The 20120-nt window shown below is 49.6% G+C and overlaps 1 protein-coding gene across 2 annotated transcripts in view; it reads left to right on the forward strand.

Annotated features, from left to right (window-relative positions):
- Nucleotides 1-20120, forward strand: part of RPH3AL (rabphilin 3A like (without C2 domains)) — a 171638-nt gene that overhangs the window by 281 nt on the left and 151237 nt on the right. The window contains exon 2 of one of the 2 annotated variants that reach the window (XM_014583844.2): nt 15598-15745. The gene's annotated coding sequence lies outside the window, so the exon portion shown is untranslated. Of the gene's footprint in view, nt 1-15573; nt 15746-20120 lie in introns of those variants that run through there. The other variant, XM_006167528.3, reaches the window with a different exon arrangement.

The following is a 20120-nucleotide window of genomic DNA, read 5'->3' on the forward strand; positions in this document are numbered from 1 at the left end:
CGGCGCGAGGCCGGGCGAGGGCGGCCGCAGACACCAGGCGGCGCTGGGGTGAGCGTCCCCGCCTGCCAGTCAACAAGTGCCGCCTGTTTACCCAGCGCCGCGGGTGAGGACGTGCGGCGGGGGGGGCCGCCGTCGGACTGCCCGCGGTGCCCGCGCCTGGGCAGCACCCCACTGCCCCTCAGCACTCGGCCGCGCAGGGGGTGCGGACCCAACGCTCCACGTGATTGGGGTGGGGCGCCATGTGCTCTGAGCCTTGGCTATTTGGGCTTTCTCCCGTGGTTAGGTGCCCCGGAGTGGGGTTCCGACGGCACCAGGCGCCCAGAGATGTGTGTGCCCATGGAGGTATTTCCCACCCGTGAGACAGGATTCCTCTAGTTCGCCCTGCCCACCTCTTTCAGCCTGTGGCCTACCCCGAGTTTGTGTTCCAGTCCTTCCCAAACCACTCCCTGCGATCGGGCAGGTCTGGGGGAAGTGCTTCAGGCCTTCCAGGGCGCTGGGCTCCCGTGGGGTGCAGTGGTGCAGAAGCCTCCGAGGGCTGCAGAGTGCTCTGCTGGGAGATGTGCGTGCTTGCCTTCTGCCTGGCTGCTCGCTGGGCGGCCGACCTGATGAACTGATTATCCACCTGGGTGGTCTGTAACACCCCAGGGACCCGGGGAGTGTGATGTTGAAGGTGTGGGCCGGATCCAGTGACATCGGAGCAGGGGGTTCAGGTGCGTGAGCAGAGGCATCCTCTGTGCAGCGGCGAATCTTTGGTGCTCCTGGGAGTCCGAGGGCGGGGGAATCCGTGGGTGTACCTGGAGACCCTGGCGAGAGCGCGGGGAAATTGCCCTTACCTGGTCCTCCAGCCCCTCCACCCCACCCCTTTGACATGTACTTGACCTCTCATCTCTTGGGAAAAACAAACAAAAAACCACTGCATCGGAGGCCTAAGCCACTCCCTCTTTTCTCTGCCTGTTACATTTTCCCAAACAGCCAGCGCCCTGCACCTGCTGCCTCCTTCCTGCTCCGCGCCTCCACCCTTAATGCCGCCACTTTGCTGAAACTGCGAAACTGCGCCCCCCAAAGTCGTCTTGTTTCCACCACAGCTCTTTTGTGGACCCTTCCTCAATCTCCCCGAGTAAGGGGGATCCCTGTGTGTCCCCTTTGCAGCCTCCCAGGCTGTCATTTCTAGGCTCTCTTCGCTCCTGGCTTTGTTTCCCTATTCTTTTCTGTGCCCTGTTTTTCCAGGCTCCAGGGCTGGCGTTGGGAGTCCTCCAGGAACGCCCACTCGGCTTTTCTGCCTGGGTCCTGTGTTGCCCTCCTTGGTTGCCTCAGCCGCAGGGCAGACTCTGGACTTCTCCCAGGCCAGGCAGCTACCCTCCCTCCTTCTCAGTGGTGGGTTTCCTCATTCTCTGCCATGCACACCTGTCTCTGAACTGTCTCTGCCTCTCCCCTCTCCTCACCTCTCCTTTCTAACCTCTTTTTTTCCTTACCTCTCCCCTCTGTGTCAGGCCTTGGACATCTTTGACCAGCGCACAGAGGCCCCTTAGCTGGTCTCTGCTGGCAGCATCTGTCCAGCTCCATGCTGCAATCCGTCTGTCTCCACCTCTAGAATGATGGTCCTTTTAACTTAATCACTGACCCCTTGTCCCATAGATCTTCCTGCTCAGAACTCAGCACCTCTGTCTGTATTTGAAGGCTCAAAGTCATGTGGCTTCATTGTCTCAAGCCAATTTCCTTTTTTTTTTAAAAATCACCCCCTGGGGGGATGACCACAGTGCAATCCTTTCTCCTCTGTTCTCCTCCTGGGATTTCGGGCATGCATGAACATGCACTGGACTTGAACTGTGGTTGGCCATGTGGGAGTCCAGCACCTTAACCACCATACTACTTGCTGGTCCCTCTCCCACCTTCTTTCAAAGAAATGTCCAGTCCCGCATCTTCCTAGCTCCTTACGTGATGCTTGTCACCTGGCTCCCTGGGAAAGCTTTGCACACCTCCCTCAGCTACAGGGCCTGTCCTGACCTTCCTATTCCACCGTGCCCTCTTTTGGACCGCTGGCAGCTGTCTGCCGATTCCATGTTCCCTCCTGTTTGCAATTCTGTGACGGCAGTGGGGAGACTGCTCTCTTTCTCTCTGGATCCCCAGAACTGGACACCCTGTAGGTGCCCAGAAAAGGAATCCCCACCCTTAAGTTGCCAAGAACACCTCCTGCTCAGCCTTCAGAGTCTGGTTCAAACTCACCTCCTCCTGGGCCGTTCCACTCCTCCAGATTCCAGGCTGTCTCCTCCTGCTGGGCCTACTGATGGATTGGTTATAGGTTGGGGCACACAGTGTAACACTTTATTCTCTGCTCTTGGCCTCCCATCGTGTCCGGGGTGTGAGATCTGTGTGTGTGTTTCTTGGTCGTGCTGTGTTCCAGGTGTCGTGTTATCCTTGCGACACCTGGCAGACTCTAGTGTTACTGCCCTCATTTTACCTGTGAGATACGGACTCCGTGAGGGCGAGGGACCTGCCTAAGTGACACAGCGTATAGGTGGGCAGAGCAGGAGCTCCCAAGGCTGTGTTTCTTTTTGTTTGTTTGTTTGTTTGTTTGTTTTCTTTTTAAGAGAGATTTTTGCTATAGGGGACATGTACTACCCAGAGAGACAGAGAGATAGACAAAAAGTGAGAAATCACCCTCTAGGGGGGATGGTCACACCACAATCCCTTCTCCATTTTTCTCTTGGGATTTTGGCCATGTATGCACGTACACATGCCTGGTGTGAGTTTTAAGACTCTGGGTCCAGGACTTGAACCACAGTTGACTATGTGGGAGTCCAGCCAACATAACCATTATGCCATCTGCTGGTTCCCTCAAGACTGTTTTTGATTTAAAAAAATTTCCCCTTCAATCGTGATGGGGTGTGTGCATATGCACCTGAGAAAGACCCAGGGGGGCCTGGTCGCGCTGCAGCCCTCCTCCAGTTCTCAGTTCTGTCAGGGTCTTGGGCACACATGCATATACACTGGGCGTGTTGCCACCAGGATGGTATTTGAATCCCACTCAGCCACATGGGACCTGGCTTTCTCTGTATGGCATTTAACAAACCCTGTGCTATGGGACTGGCTCCAAGACTGTTTTAATTTATTTAGAAAAAAACATGTAAAGTTTTGGCCATAGGGCGTGTATGCTTAACAGAGAGAGACAGTGAGAGGAAAAGTGTGAAATCACCCTCTGGGGGCATAGCCGTGCTGCAATCCCTTCTTTTCCATTCTCCTCTCAGGATTTTAGGCCAGCACACACATACACCTGGCATGATTTTCAAGCCACCAGGTCTGGGACTTGAACCGTGGGCAGCCATTTGAAAGTCCATGCCTTAACTGCAATGCCACCTGCTGGCTCCCCCCCCCAAGACTGCTCTTAGTTGCTAGGCCTTGCTCCTTGTCTGGGGAGTGTGTGTTACACATCTGTGTGCCCTCGGCCCAGGTGAGCTGGTGGCTTGGCTGGTTGCTTGCTCAGGCCTCCACTGGAGTCCTAGAAAAGGCTTTGTACAGACAGTCAGTAAATGGCACGACCAGTGACTTAGGGAGGCTGTGACATCTACCTGGGTGGCCTTGGACCAGGCTGCTTTTCTGGTTGCCTTCTGTGAGAGTTGGGGAGCAGAGAGAGCCTTGGAGGGGCCCTGGGCCAATTCTATCCCTTGTGGCTTTTTAATGCCATTTTTGGTAAATAAAACCAACACTCAGATAGCGAGGCCTTCAGCGAAGTTTCTTTAGGAGCAGTCATTCCCTTCTCTTCACAGGTCACTGTCATATGAAAATGAGTTCCTGCTGTGAAATGTGGTTACCATGGCAACCAGCAGTGCAAGGCCCCAGTCTCTTGCTCCTAGGTCTCTGCACTGTAGGCTTCCAGGGGCTTTTCGGTCTTTGTTGCCTAATAACATAGAATAAAATCGCCTCTTTACTCTCATTTTACATAGACATTGAGAGATTTTTTTTTTTCTTTCTTTTTCAGGCAGCGATTTCTGGGCCCTGTTGTTCCCCTAGCATGTCGTCACCAGGCTGCTGGTACACCATTAATAATGACCCCAGAATGGTGACCCTGGTTTAGGTCACTTTTTGAGTGACATCCAGTGCCCTGTGGGTGAAGGAAGACCATACATCTTTTTTTTTCTTAAGTTTCTTTCTTCTATGAGAGAGAAACAGCACCCCATCAGGGTTTTCAGGCCACAGTCCACCTGCAGCTTCAGCCAGCCCTGGATCCTGGGCACGGACGTGCCCAGAGTACTCAGGGAGGTCTCTAGAGGTGAACCTAGAGCCTCCCCACGTGCGTCAGCCTTGCATAGTGTTGTGTCTTGCTGCTGTGCCACCATCCGGTCCCCTATCCCCACACCGGCGTGCCTGGCCGGTGTGCCCGAGCGTGGAACGACCGTGCAGGGTGTCAATGCAGACAGGGAGAGCACGCTCCTGCAGGGGGAATGAACAGGCTTGAGCCACACGTGGTGAATCACACAAATGCAATGTTGAGCAAGAGAAGCCAGACATAAAAGAGCACGTGCTGTATGATTCCATTTATATAGAGTGCAAAGACGGCAAAATGAATTTAAGGTGTTAGAAGTCAGGGCAGTGGTTTTCCAGAGGCCAGAGGAAGACTTGTGGGAGTGTGGTAATATTTGGTCTCTATCCTCGTGTTTAAACTGTCAAAATTAATCTTTTTTTTTTTTAAATAATTTTTGCCACAGGATGTGTGCACTGTGGTGGGGAGGGGGTGGGGGACAGTGAGGAAGCAGTCCCCGTGAGGCATGCTGCCCACACAGGCCTTCCATTTCTCTCTCTCACCGGGATTTTGGGCATAGGTGCACATGTACCTGGCATGTTTTTCAAGCTGCCAGGTCTGGGACTCAAACCACACAGTCCGCCATGTGGGATTGTGGGATCCAGGCACTGTCACCACTGTGCCCCTCAAGTTTGGCCTATGTACTTCTCTCTGTGTGTTATATTACGATAAAATTTACCAAAACAAGAAAAATGACAGTGGTGACCCTAAACTCGGGACATGAATACAGATACCCTGTTCCCTTATAAGGGAGGCTACACCCTTGACCTCACCATACCTGGGTCCTGGTTCATGTGACAGGTGTGAGATGGCAGGAGTGTAGGCACGCAGATTCTGGAAGACGTTAGCTCTCTGGGGCTGTGGGAGCATAGGGTCAGCTCTGCTGTCTTCTTGTCCCCCTACGCCATTGGCCTTGGGGAGAGTTCACGTAGCTAGAAGGCTGCTTGGGTTGGGCTGAGTCCCTGAAGTGACCCTTTTTTCTCGGCAGCTGGGGTGCTCTGGGTGTAAGTCAGGTGATGTGTATCGCCTCCTGCTGGTTGTGGGGAGCAGGTTGGCCTGGAGCAGGTGCAGAATGCAGGCGGCGCTGCAGCCCCAGCATGGAAGTCCTCGGCCATGAGACAGCCATGAGCTGCAGAACCCTGGCGCTTCAAGGACGGCGCCAGCCTGAAAGTAGGCACGTGCGCCTGAAAGTAGGGCAGCTCCCCGTTCCCGTGGCAGTCCTGTGCTGCTGGAAATACCGGAGCACCTAATGTAAGTCCGTGATTGCGTAGTCAGCGCCTTGTGGAAAGCACTCATCACACTGTAGGCGGTCCACCAGCTGTGTGTCGCCGTGACCACTGTGGACATACCGTGACGATGTGGTGGGTTTGCCTGGCGAGGAGAGTGGACGATCGTTGGTATCCAGCCCTGTCCGAGTTGTGCGCGGCACTCACCCCTCTTCTGTGTGTTGTTACATTTTCATCTTTGGGTCTGGCCCATCCAAGCAGGTGAGCTGATGCCAGTGTTTGTAAAGTTCCCTCGTTTCCTCCCCACTTCTCATTCATTCCCAGCATATCCTCAGACTCACAGAAGCCTAACCCCTCGGAATGGGAAGGGTCTCCTTCTCCATTCAAGAGTCCCTTCCATCAGCGGGCCAGATGGGTGGCCATTAGGCCCGTGTGTGGCAGCGTCTCTCCTTGAGGGATGAAGATTTGAAGAGTGAGGAGGAATAATGGAACAGAATCAAGGCGTAGTATTGTCCAAGTAGGTCCAAAGCCAGGCTGGAACCAACAAGGAGAGCTTTCTTAGGGATCGGATCTGTAGACCAATAGGATCTGAGATTTGGAAGGGAGTATCACAGTGGATGCAAGTTAGCAGGACCTGTCCACATAAAAATACAGCTGCCAGGGCCAGCAGGTGGTGTGGAGGTTAAGGCACTGGATCCCACATGGCCAGTTGTATGGTTTGAGTCCCAGACCCAGCTGCTTGAAAATCATACCAAAATCCCAAGAGGAGAATGAAGGAAAAGGGATTGCGGCATGGCCATTCCCCTTGGGGAATGATTTTTCACTTTTCCCACCTCTCTCTCTCTCTCTCTGGTGAGCACACATGCTCTATCGCAAAAAACTAAAAACAAAACAGACAAAAAATACAGCTGTCCTACCACATGGTGATTCTACCTCTCAGGGTCTGCCCTAGAGAAGCTGGCACTTGTGCGTAGGTGGCAAGTTCTGGGACAGCTCGTGGCAGATGTGGTGGTGTAAAACCATAGTGTTTGCTGGTGCTGGGAGGACTACAGGAACTCGTGCTTCCATATGTTAGAATGCTATGTAACTTGGAAAAGGAATTCGATCGGGGCTGTCAGGTGGTGTGGTGGCTAAGGGTGCTGGATTCCCACATGGCCAACTTCATGGTTCATGTCCCAGACTAGCAGCTTGAAAATCATGTATGGTATGTGCGTGTGCATGTATGCCCAAAAACCTGAGAGGAGACTGGAGGAGAAGGGATTGCAGCATGGCCATGCCCCTTGGAAATCACCTTGGGGTGATTTCTCTTTCTGTCTCTCTCTCTGTCTCTGGCAAGCATATGTGCCTATAGCACACACTAAAATTAATAAATAAAATAATGTAAATATATCGAGTTTGCCTATCCTGAAATATGATTTGTCCTTTATTTATTTATGTCTTATTTTCTATCATCTTTTCTTTTTTAATACCCAGTAAAGTTTATTATAGATTTTTTTTTGCCATAGGGTATGTGTGTGCTCATGAGAGACAGAGAGAGAGAGAGAGAGAGAGAGAGAGAGAGAGAGAGAAATCTCCCCAACAATAGGATTTAGTCACACACAGTCCTTTTCCCTCCATTTCTTCTTCCCACCAGGATTCTGGGCGCACACACACACACGCCTGGCATATTTTTAAGTCACTGTGACTGGGATTTGAACTGTTCTCGACCATGTGAGATCCAGCTCCTGGCACACTGCACTTAACCATTATGCTACTGGGCTGACCATCGTAGTTTTCTTTAAAGAGGTTGTGCACAGTTTGTTAACTTTGTTATTAAGTGTTTTATCTATTATGTTGCTACTGAGGATGAAATCTTTTCTCCCCATTTTTTTCTTTTCCTTTTTTATTTTTTTGAGAGGTTTTTGCGATAGGGTGCATGCACTCGTCTGAGAGAAAGTGACAGAGAGACAGGAAGTGAAAAATCACCCCTCAGGGGGGATGGTCACGCTGCAATCCCTTCTCCTCCATTCTCCTCTCAGGATTTTGGGTGTGCACACACATGTGCCTGGCATGAGTTTTAAGCTGCCAGATCCGTAACCATTACACCACCTGCTGGTCACTCCCCAATTTTTTCTTTATTCATGATGGAGAGCGTTCACATATGAGAAGGGGAGAGAGAGAGAGAGAGAGAGAGATGAGCAACCTCCACATGGTCTGGTCATGCCATGATCTGCTCCCTTCAGCTCTCCAGCCTGTCAGATCTTCAGCGCACACACATGTACTTAGTATGTTTCAGGCCGATTGGGCCTGGGATTTGAACTGAGGTCACCATGAGAGCTCTGGCTTCTCTCGAGTAGCACATTACTGCTGTGCCATGCAGCCAGTCTGTTCTCCGTTTTATTTTAACTGAATATTGGGATATAAAGAAATGATTGATTTAAAAAATTATTGTGATGTATGTATACAAAAGAGCTGAAAGAATAACAAGAAAGCAGACATGTGCCCAGCTCACTTAACACTGCCAGCTTTTTAGAAATTGCTTTTATACCTCTCTTTAAATGAATCTTCCTCCTTCTCCATCCCCAGGGGAAACACTAACCTGAATTTTGTTATCATCATTAACTTATTGTTCTGTATAGATTGCCACACAGGTTTATGTCCTTAAATATATTGTATTTTTATCTTATTTTTGAAAGTAAAGGATATTTATTAAGTGAAAGTACACTCCTGAGAGGTAGAAGCGGGCCTGAGTGGAGAAAGAATAGCTCAAGGAGGACCAGCAGATGGCATAGAGGTTACATAGTTGGACTCTCACATGGCTAACCATAGTTTGAGTCCCAGACCTGGTGGCTTGAAACCCAGGTCTGGGGCATGGGCATACATGCTTAAAATTCAGGGAGGAGAGTGGAGGAGAAGGAATTGTGGTGTGGCCATCTTCTCTGAGGGGTGATTTCTCACTTTCTCTCTCTCTATCTCTCCGGCAAGCACATGCGCCCCTGTAACAACAACAACAACAACAACAAACTCTAAAAGAAAAAAATAAAAGGACCTATCTCTGTCTCCCTCTCTGTCTCTCATTCTCTCTTGCTAATAAAGGGGGAAAATGTCATTTCTCTGATTACTGCTGAGGTTGAGCATATCGGCGGGCTGTTTGTATTTCCTGTGCTTGGCTTTACCCATTTTTCCTACTAGATTATTATCGATTCGTAGGAGATCTTCATCCATTCACGTTCTGGTACTAATCCTTTGCTTATTATGTGTTGCAAATACCTCTCTTGGTTTGTGGCTTGCTTTTCACTATCTTAATAGCATCTTTTGAAGCAGAAAACAGACAGATACTTTGGCGAGCTTGCCATTAACTCATGTTCAGTATTTCTTCATGGTCCTTTCTTTCCTTTGTGATGAAATGGGCATACGGTGAAATACACAAAGCTTACATGTTTCATGTGATGAGCTCAGATAAATGCTTAAAGCTGCACAAGCAACCCAGACCTTCAACAAGAGAGACCGTGGCCGTTACCCCAGGAAGCTCCCTCAGCCCCAGTCCCAGGACCCCAGAATCAACCACTGTTCCAGTTTTTCCCACTGTAATTTGATTTTGCCTGTACCACAACTTCAGATCGACGGAACCAAAAGCTTAACGAATCGTTCCCTTGTATTGCTAAAAGTCAGGTATGAGCTGCCTTTCACCAACCCTTGAGGATTTGTGTATGTGTGTGTGTGTGTGTGTGTGTGTGTGTGTGTGTGTGTGGAGAGGTTTTGGGTAGAGGGTGCATACACTTGCCAGAAAGACAGGGAGAAATAGAGAGACAGAAAGTGAGAAATCACCCCCCAGGGGGAATGGCCAGGCTGCAATCCCCTTTCATCCATTCTCCTCTCGGGATCTTGGGCATGCACGCACATGTGCCCTGCGTGAGTTTAAGCCACTGGGTCTGGGGCTCAATCTCAGTCGACTACATGGGAGTCCAGCGACATAGCCATTACGCCAACTGCTGGTCCCAACCCCTAAGGTTTTTTTGTTTGTTTTTAAAGTTTATTTATTTATTTCCTTCCTGGGTGAGAGAGAAACAGGTCCTCCCACAGGATTCTAATGCTGCAGTGCACCTCTGGCCCCAGCCAGCCCTGGATCACGGGCCTGTGCACTCCTGGCATGTCCAGGGAGATCTCTGAATGCGCACCTGGAACCCTCCCGGGTGGGTTAGCCTCACAGAGAGCTGCATTATTATTATTATTATTTTTGAAGAGGTTTTGGCTATAGGGCGTGTGCACTTGCCAGACAGAGAGAGACAGAGAGACAGAAAGCGAGGAATCACCCCCCAGAGGGGATGGCCACACTGCAATCCCTTCTCCTCCATTCTCTTCTCGGGATCTTGGGCACGCACGCACATGCACCCGGCATGAGTTTTAAGCCACCGGGTCCAGGACGCGAACCGCGGTCAACTACACGGAAGTCCAGCGACATAGCCATTACGCTAACTGCTGGTCCCCAGAGAGCTGCATTTTATTCTTCCCCACTAGTTGCAGAGGTTCCAAACGAACCCATCTGGACAGTTAGATTCCTGGGCTGACAGGTGAACTCTCCAACAGGCAGTCACTTTAGCTCTAACTTTACAGTTTGCTGCAAACTACTTCAAACGTTTGGACTTGGTGAGTCCCACCCCCCGCCACACCACCCCTTCATATTGCGTGTGGCACCCCCCCCCCCCGCCACACCCCAACTTCAAATTTAGTTCCCAGTTTTGAAACAATTTCCTGAGTCCCCAGTGGAAAGTTAATGGAGAACACGGGCTTAGTTTAGAAGGTGAAATGTGGGAATATATATTATTCTGTGGACTTAATATTCGGAAACCAAGTTCACTCCTTTTGCCCCTTGATGTAGAGCATAGAGGGATTAGATAAGGGGTTTTTGGTGCAGAGATGAGAACGCAGGGTTCTGTCCGAAGTTCTTTCGTGCCATCCTCAGGGACTGTTTGCTTAAGAAAGCCAGCTTCAGAATTGCTCTAAGTAAGGCTCATTTAAAAGTAAAAAAAGGAAATGATTTCTCTTCTGATGTCTTTCTTAATGTCATTGAATCACTTGGATTAGTAATAGGAAACGACCCAGTTTCAGCTGGTCTCTGAATTGTCACTGTGCCTGTCTTTGTTAATATCAGGCTCTGGGAAAGTATTTGATCAAGAGGAAGGTACCATGGGTGAGGTTTGCCCCCCCCCCAAAAAAAAAAAGAAGCTCAGAGATAAATGCATAATTATTTCCAACTCCAAATGGTAAAAATCAGCCCAGGCTGGGCCTTGCAATAGCCACCAAGTTGCCTAAATTGTTGCAGTTTTCATTCCTCTCCTCTCCACCACCAAGGCCTTTTTTTTTTTTTTTTAAGAGGTTTTTGTTAGAGCGCACGTGCACTCACCGAAGAGACAAAGAGAGACAGAGAGACAGCAAGTTAAAAATCACCCAGCGGGGATGACTATGCCACAATCCCTTCTCCTCGTTCTCCTCTTGGATTGTGGGCACGCATGCATGCCCACGAACCACGGTTGGCCCGGTGGGAGTCCAGCCCCTTAACCACCACCCCACCAGCTGGCTCCTATCACAGCCTTTTTTTTTTTTTTTTGGGAACTAATTTCTACACTTTGAGAGCTAATTTCTACAGTCTAGTGTTTCTCTTTGCTGTTTGTAATCTTGCTGGGAGTCTCCTCATTTGCAGAAGCCATTTCTCTGGTCTGATGACCCTGACCTAGACATGAAGATCTTCCTCCCACTGTCTGGGGTTCTTGAGACCTGACACTTGATTCGAGCTAAGGAGAAACAAGACGTGGAAGTCTCCGTCTTCGTTCATGTGGGTTGCTATAACAAAATTCCATAACCCATCCTCATGACCTAGTCACTTCCCAAAGGCCGCCTAACACCATCACCTTGGGGGGGGGGGGCAGGACTATTTTTTTCATGATAGAGTATGTGTGCACGCGTGCTTCTAGAGACAGGGAGTGAGGGAGAGAAACACTCTCCCTAGAGCTAAGTCACACCACGATCTTCTTCCTCCTGTCCTCCAACCTGCCAGGACCCTAAGTGTATGTGTGTGTGCCTGCTGTGTTTTGGGCTGTCTGAGCCAGAGACTCAAACCATGGTCAGCATGTGGCTTCCAGCTCTGCCGTCTGGCATGCTATTGTCTGCCCCACAGAGGCTAGGCTGGGATTTATTTTTTTATTTACTTAAATGAGAGAGTGTGGGAGAGAAAGGTTTTTAGTTTTGTGTGTGTATGTGTGTCACGTAATGATAGCATGTGCATGCATGAGAGAGAGAGAGAAGTGAGAAGCATCTTCAACAGGGTCTTGTTATGCTGTAGTCCCCTTTCCCTGGCTTTCCAGGTCCTTGGGATCCTGGGTGCCTATGCTTGTGCTGGTGTGTTCTCAGGCCAACCCAGGATCTGAACCCACAGTTGTCCGTATGGCTTCCAGCCTTGCAGGGCACTACGTTATTGCTGTGCCATGGTACCTGAGCCTCAGGTCGGTATTTTGACAGAGTCTCACTGTGCTGTACTGGAAAAGATCCCAGCCTTCCAGAACCTAGAACCACAGGTGGGCTGAGAACCGACCTGGGTCTCTCATGCATGTGGCCTCAGCCACTGCACACTGGCACTTTCCTGCTTATGCCACTGCGGCTGGGCTGGGGCGGGGTAAGATTTCTACAAGTGGGGGACGTGCATGCAGAGTCTCGCAGCCTCCCTAAGTCAAGAGACCCTCTGAGTAGGTAGCTGTGTCGAGCATCTTGCCTGATTAGCTGCAAGTGCTGTAGACGTGGTGGGTCCGCCAATGCCATTTTTGTAGCTTGAGTGCCACACCAGACACCACTTGGAAGAGAGCTTCAATTTGTGTGGTGTGTCATGGTGGCTTCCTAACAAATGGATGTGTAGCGTCCTGTCTTGCCGTTGTCCGTTTGTCATGATGATTTTTGTGTTTTTAGGCCCCTGCCACAGGGTATGTACATCTGTCAGAGAGAGACTGAGAGAGGGAAAGTGAAAAATCACCCCTCTCTAGGGCGGGGCAGGGGGGTGGGGGAGGAGGGCCACACTGCAATCCCTTCTCCATTCTCCTCTCCAGATTTTGGGCACACATGCTCAGATGCCTGGTGTGAGTTTCAAGCCACTGGGTTCGACTTGAACTCTGGCCAGCTTTGTGGCAGTCCAGTGCCTTAATGACCATGCCACCTGCAGGCCCCTGTCATTTTTAAATAGGTGGAAGGGGAGTGCCTTTTTGAGGGGTCACCTTTTCTGATTTTGCAAGAAGAGCCTAGGGGCTGGGCTCACCTCAGGCATTCCACAGACCCATCCTCAGTCTCGGCGTCCCATGGGGAACTGACAGTTCAATGGTTTGTAAGGTCTTAATAAACTCAGATACGGAGAAAAAGGTCTTTGTGTCTAGGTCAGAGTCTTTGTGTCTAAGAGTGACCAGGAGCTGATTTAGCAAAGGGGGACACTTGGGAGTGAAAAAGCCCCTAGAAAACATCGACATCGCCTTTACAGAATTGAACATTCCCATGAAGCGTCAAAGCGTACTTGAAGGTCAGGGGAGAACGGACAAGCCAAGAGAAGCGGGCAGCCGGGAGTGAACCGTGGGCTGACCTGGCTCGGTACGGGCTCTCGTAGCAGCTGTGAGGTGAATCTTGCACCGTAGGAGTCGTTGTCCTAGGGGAGGTCCTACGTGTGCCGTGCTTGACAGTGGCTCTGCTTGGAGGGAGAACGTGGACTTGCCCAGTTCTCCCTCCCAGTGTTGGGCTCTGGACGGCAAGTCTTGGCTGGTGGGGACAAGCTGGGAGTAAACCCTCTGGAGGGCCGGATGGCAGGGGCATCTGCTGCGAGGGAGGTGTGGTGGGGCTGGAAGGGAGCAGGGGGCTCACCTGGGGTCCTGTCAAACAGGACTGAACAGTGGTACGGGTTGCAGGACAGGAGACCTTTAGAAGTGTGGGGGTGGGGACCAGCAGTTAGTGTAATGGCCATGTCGCTGGACTCCCATGTAGTTGACTGCGTTTCGAGTCCCGGACCCAGTGGCTTAAACTCACGCCAGGCGCGTGTGCGTGGTGCCCAAGATCCCAAGAGGAGAACAGAGGAGAAAGGATTGTGGCATGGCCATCCCCTCTGGGGAATGAATTCTCGCTTTCTGTCTCTGTTTGGCGAGCGCACGTGCCCTATAGCAAAACCTCTTCAAAAAAAAAAAAAGAGAAGTGTGGGGGTGGGGGACATGGAGCCTCCACAGGGACTGGGCTCAGGGTCTGGAAGAGCAGTGGGTGGGTCCGGCTTGAACAAAGTGGCAGCTGGATTGCTCAGTGGTTAGAGGCTCAGGCCTTGGGTTCACATTTGCTGGGTTTTCATCATGGTTCCTCTCTGTCCTCACTCCACGGCCCTGCAAAGTTGCTTTGCCTTATGGGCCTCAGTTTCCTCAGCTGGGAGTCATAACAGCACCTGTGGCATCGTTGTGTCATTCCATGAGAAGTTATTTGCAAAACAGAAGAACCTTGGATAGGCGTATCATACTGTTGAGGTTTCCCCAGTATTAACAGTAACGAAAGGGGGTGTCCTTTTGGACATGATGCTGCCCATGTATGGGGTTCAGACTCGGGGCTGCTGCCTTCTCTGGAGATCCGTGGAGGACCCTCGTGCTTGCCTGCTTTCTGTAGCTGCTAGAAAGCTGTGTCGATGCCTGCTCAGTTTAATCATCAGATTTCTGGTGACATCTTTCTCTGCTTTCTGCCTGGCCTCTGTTCTCTGTGATGCTTACGTTGTTTTTATTTTTTATTTTTTTATTGCATTTAGCCCTAAGCTCATCTTTATTTTTTTTTTAAACGTTATTGCTTTTTTTTTTCTTTTTTTTGAGAGGTTTTTCACTATAGGGCGCGTGCGCTCACCAGACAGACAGAGAGAGACAGAGAGACAGAAAGCGAGAAATCACCCCCCAGAGGGGATGGCCACGCCGCAATCCCTTCTCCTCCATTCTCCTCTTGGGATCTTGGGCATGCACGCACACGCGCCCAGTGTGGGTTTTAAGCCACCGGGTCCGGGACGCGAACCGCGGTCGACTACGTGGGAGTCCAGCGACATAGCCATTACGCCAACTGCTGGTTCCCCCCTAAGCTCATCTTGAAGTAGGCAGTTACAAATTTTGAATGCCTGTTGGCATCTCTGTCTCCTCCTTGTCACTGGAAGAACTTGTGATATCAACTGAGGCAGTTAAGGAGGGTCCGTCCTTGGGACAGGTAAGGGTCCACCAACACCCCGCCCCCCAAGTCCCACAGCAGAGGGAGAACTTGTAGCTGAAATTGACCTCTCAGGCCCAGGGGTAGAATTGGTCAGGAGGAGGGGAGAGAACAGTAAGCCTGACTCTAATTAAGCACCTACTATGTGCCTTGGCAGTGTGCTAGGCACTTCAAAGACTCTGGGCTGCCCTAGGAGGCTGGTCCTAGAGACGGATATCCCAGTTGAGGAGTCGTGGAATTCCGGGGAGTTTACTCTGTAAGACTGGAGGGGCAGGGTGGTTCTGTCTACAGAATCAATGTGGACCCCATTGTGGGTGGGAGGCCTTGTCCATGGCTCCCTCCCAGGCTTCAGACTTGCCAGGGCCCATGTCTAGTCACCTATTGTCACAATAGTGCAGCAAACCACCCCCAAACCCGCTGGCGCTTGGCAGTAGCACGTACTTCTTACTGTCCATGGGTGAGGTGAGGTTTGCTGATCCAGCTGCTCTCAGAGGACTCAGCTTCCAGCTGCAAGTTGGGTTTCGGTCTGTTCCATGTCTCTGATCCCAGTTGGACCTGTGACCATCCAAGGCGTGGGTATCTCACGGCGCCAGGCAGGAGTGCAAGAGAGCGGGCTCAATGGCACACGCATACTTCAAGGCTTTGCTCAGTCATATTCACATATCCCATTGGCCAAAGCAACCCCAAGACAAGGGCAGGGCAGTAGATTCCCACCTGTTGGCTGTGGCGGGGTGTGACTGACTATTTGACACTATTACGGGGAGCGAAGCATCGAGATCCACAACTCATCCGGCTTTAGCAAGAGTTTCATTCATTCACTCGGTAACTCTCTTGAAATCTGTGGTTTGCCAGGCACTCTGCTGCTTCTGGAGACAGAGCAGTGAACAGATGGCCTGGTCCTTGTCCTGTAGAATTTGCAACCGAAGAGCTTCTTCTCTCATTATTTAATTACGAGGGCGAGAATCACTCCAGAGGAGAACTGCGGAGCACTGGAGTTCAGGTACTAAAGGGGCCTGACCTAGCCCAGGGAGGAAGAGATGGCTGAGCTCAGAATTTAAGGGCGAGAGAAGAGTTTAAGTCCTGGTCCTCCCTAAATCACCAGGCTAGAGAGCCAGCCCTCAACCACGAATTCTGTGTCCAGAAAAACTATCATTTAAAAATGAAGGCAAGATTAAGACAGCCTAGATAAATCAAACAGGTTGCTAGCAGCCTACTTTATTTTTAATTAAAAAAAATTATTTAATGAGTGGGGTCAGAAGGTGGCATGGTGGTTAAGGTATTGGACACTCCCATATGGCCAACCACAGTTTGAGTCCCAGACCTGGTGACTTGTTCTCTCACTTTCTTTCTTTTCTCTGTGTGTCTTTCTTCAGTCAAATTAAAATAAATTAATGAATAAATAAAATAAATAATTTTTTAAAAAAGAATTATTTACTGAGGGACCATCAGATGGCATATGGTTACGTTGCTGGACCCCCATGTAGTCAACCATGGTTTGAGTCCCAGACCTGACAGCTTAAAACTCACACCATGCATGTGTGCGTACATGCACAGATCCTGAGAGAAGACTGGAGGAGGAGGGATTGCGGTGTAGCCATCCCTCCTGGGGGGTGATTTCTCACTTTCTGTTTCTCAGTCTCTCTCTCTCTCTGTCTCTCCGGTGAGCACAGGCTCCCCCCAAAAAACTTCTCCAAAAAAAAAAAAAGAAAGAAAGAAAGAAAAAGAAAGAAAGAAAGAAAGAAAGAAAGAAAGAAAGAAAGAAAGAAAGAAAGAATTATTTATTGGACCACCAGATGGCATAATGGTTACATTCCTGGACTTCCACATAGCCAACTATGGTTTGAGTCTCACACCCAATGGCTCAGAACATGCCAGGCACGTGTGCATGCATGCCCCAAATCCCGAGAGAATGGAAGAGAAGGGACTGCAGCATGGCCATTCTCCCTGGAGGGTGATTTCTCTCTTTCTCTCTGGGTATAGCACACTCACTCTAGAGCAAAAATCTCTCTAATGAATAAATAAATACATACATAAATGTAAAAATAAATAACTATTTCTTTCATTTCATTTGTCATTATTATTATTTTTAAATTTGCTGTAGGGCATCTGTGCTCACCAGAAAGAGACAGAGAAACACACAGAGAGAGGGAAAGCAAGCCTCCAGGTCCATGACTCAAACTGCGGTCAGCCATTTGGGAGTCCAGCACCCCAACCCCCACACCACCCAGTGGCCCGATTAGCGGCCTACCTTAGCATGAGGGATCCTTAAAGCTGAAATGAAAAGACACCAGACAGTTTCTCAAATCCATGTGATGAAATAAAGAACACCTTTGGAGAGTGTCGATATATTTTGTTTGTAACTCTTTTCTTCGCCTATCTGATTAAAGAGACAACTGCAAAAAGCAATAATTATAAAACTGTTGACAGGCTTAGGATGTTCAAAGATGTAATTTGTATAACAACAGTAGCAAAGGGGAGATTAGAGTTATATTGGAACTGATTTTTTATGTACTATTTAAATTAAGTCATTATTAATCCAAACTAGATTGTTTTAAATTAAAATGTTCATTATAATCTCTAAGGCAACTGCTAAGGAAAGAACCTAAAAAGATAATAAAAGAGAATTAAAAGCTCTGTTAGGAAATACTCCGTCTTGGGGTCCTGCATACTGAAGACCTTATCCAATCCCAATAACTTCCCAAAGATCCCACCTTTCAACACCATAGTAGGTTTTTAACCTTCCTAATCTCAGCACAATCAAATTTCAGCACATGGATTTGGGGGGCACATATAGAAATTGTGGCGATATGGAAAGTAAGCACACGCCTAAACAACCAGTGGATTAAAGAAGAAAATGTAAGAGACCTTGGGAATATCAGGTTGTCAGGAAGGTCATGATGTGTTTTTGCACAGAGAAATGAGCCAGGACTTTCCTAATGGCCTAGTACTTTGAGGTGAATGAAAACAAAAATACCACCTGTGAAAATGCACTAAAGTTATAGCTGTAAATACTTAGATTAAAAATGAAGAGGCCTGGGGCCGGCAGGTGGCATGGTGGTTGAGGGCACTGGACTCCCACATGGTTGACTGTGGTTTGAGTCTTGCACCTTGTGGCTTGCTGGCTTGCTTTCTCATTTTCCCTCTCTCTCTCTCTCTCTCTCTCTCTCTCCCTCACTCTGTCCTGCTAGTTAAATTGAAAGATGGAAGGAAGGAAGAGGAAGGAGGTGAGGAGGGTAGGGAGGGAGGGAGGAAGGAAGGGAAAATAATAATTTTTTAACAAAAGAAAAAGAAAGAAGAGGCCCAGCCATGCGGTGGGCGCTGCTAAGATGCTGTGCTCTGTGGGCTGGAGCCATATGGGAGGCCTGGGTATGATCCCTGGTCTAACCTAAAGGCTGAGCCAGGTGGCGGCCAGCAACTTGGGAGGCTGAAGCAGGAGGATCACAAGGGGAAAGCCTGAATTATATTTAAAAAAAAAAGAAAGAAAAGAAAGACTTCAAATTGATTATCTTCCACCTTAGGAAAGTAGAAAGAGAATAGCAAACTAAGCCCAAAGCGAGCAGAAGGAAAAAAATAATAAAAGATTACAGTAGAAAAAAATTGAAACTGAATGAAAAGGCCACAGATGATATGGTCTCATTTATAGGTGATGTCCAGAATGTGTAAATCCGTGGGAGAGAAAGTCAATTTTTGGTTTCCAGGGGCTGTGGAGAAGCAGGGGATGGGAATGACTGCTAATGTGTTTCTTTTCGGGGTGATGAGATGTTCTGGAATTATAACAGCTGGTGATGACGGTCGCACGACTATGTGGATACACTGACGTCTCTGGTTGTAAACTTTAAAAGGGTGAATTTAATGGCTTTTGAATAGAATCTCAACGGTGTTAATTTTTTTTTTTAAAGGAGGTAATTAGACAAAAGAGGGGAGAGGGTTTGGAGAAGCATCTCCTAGGCACACGTGCTGGGTGCCTGTGGCACAGAGGGGAAGGAGGGAGGCACCCAGGCTAAGGCAGGTGGGGGGAAGATTTGGGTTTTCTCCTAAGAGCAATAGGAAGCCACTGGGAGGCTTTGAGCCAGGTGGGTCTGTGACAGGACTGCATTGTGAAGAGCTCTGGTGATGGTAGTGAGGAAAATGGATTGGAGAGGGCCACGAGTGGATTTGGAGAAGGTCTACACAGGCCGAGTCCAGAGAAACCTGCATCTCAGGGACGCTGATGTTGAAGGTCACTGCTAGGTAGGTCAAACTGGGCTCCCCCTGGCACCGCCGCTTCTGCCCTCGGCCACTGACTGGAATACTCTCGGGTAGTCTTAATCTGCCCAGGGAGTGGAGCAAGGAGTTGTTGTCGGGGGATAAGAGGGTGGCAGGGAAGTGGACACCGTGATAATCAGGCAAGCCAGGGCTGGGAGGTTACTAGGGCTGGTTGCAGACAGAAGAGATTGAATGAGAAAGGGAATTAACTGCCAGGGCACTGGAGTCTCTCCTAGAAGCCAAGGAAGATTTGTGGGCTGAGGCCCTCCCAGCAGGGCTGAACCAACATGCGTGCAAGAGGGAAGACGTGCAGGAGTCCTCTCCGCCTCGTGTCTGCTTTCGTCTCTACTTTGGTGGCCTTCTTCTTTTTATTTTAAATTTATTCATTTATTTCTTCCATGACTGAGAAACAGAGATAGGTACCCCCAACAGAGTCTTGAAGCTGCAGCCCTCCCCTAACCTCAGCTGGCCCCAGTTCTTGGGCACGCTCATGCCTGTCTTGTTCAGGGAGGTCTCCAGACACAAACCTGGAACCATTCCATGGAGGTCAGCCTCCCCGACATTGCATTTTACTGTGGTGCTTCCATCTGGCCCCCAGTGGCCACCCTCTTCTTTCCCTCACTGCAGACCAAGTCTCTGTTTCTGGGCATCTACACGTGGGGAGAGGGGCTATTCCCTCAGCCCCCAGGTCTGCAGCTTTGCTGTTCCAGAGAGTAGCCGAGTTGAGTCTCAGTCTCGGCTCTGATTTGTTTTTTTTCCTTAGAGAGTTTTTTTTCTTTTTGTTTTTCTTTTGCTGTAGGGCACATGCGCTCACCAGAGAGACAGACAGAAACAGACAGAAAGCGAGAAATCATTCTGCAGGGGATGGCCACACCACATCTCTTCTCCAATCTCCTCTCGGGATTCGGGGCATGCACGTATTGGCGCCTGGCATGAGTTTTAAGCTGCCGGGTCCAGGACTCTAACCGTGGTTGACTACGTGGGAGTCCAACAATGTAACCATTATGCCATCTGCTGGTCCCTGAGCTCCACTTTCTAATAGAAGGGCTTTGATGTGCCAGCCCAGCCGAGGCGCTCCCCTAGGTGAGTCTGCTGGGCCTGCGGGGGCTTGTGGAACTCACCCCTGCAGT

This window comes from Tupaia chinensis, unplaced genomic scaffold (assembly GCF_000334495.1).
Source record: "Tupaia chinensis unplaced genomic scaffold, TupChi_1.0 Scaffold144899_1, whole genome shotgun sequence".
In the NCBI taxonomy this organism is placed as follows: Eukaryota; Metazoa; Chordata; class Mammalia; order Scandentia; family Tupaiidae; genus Tupaia; species Tupaia belangeri.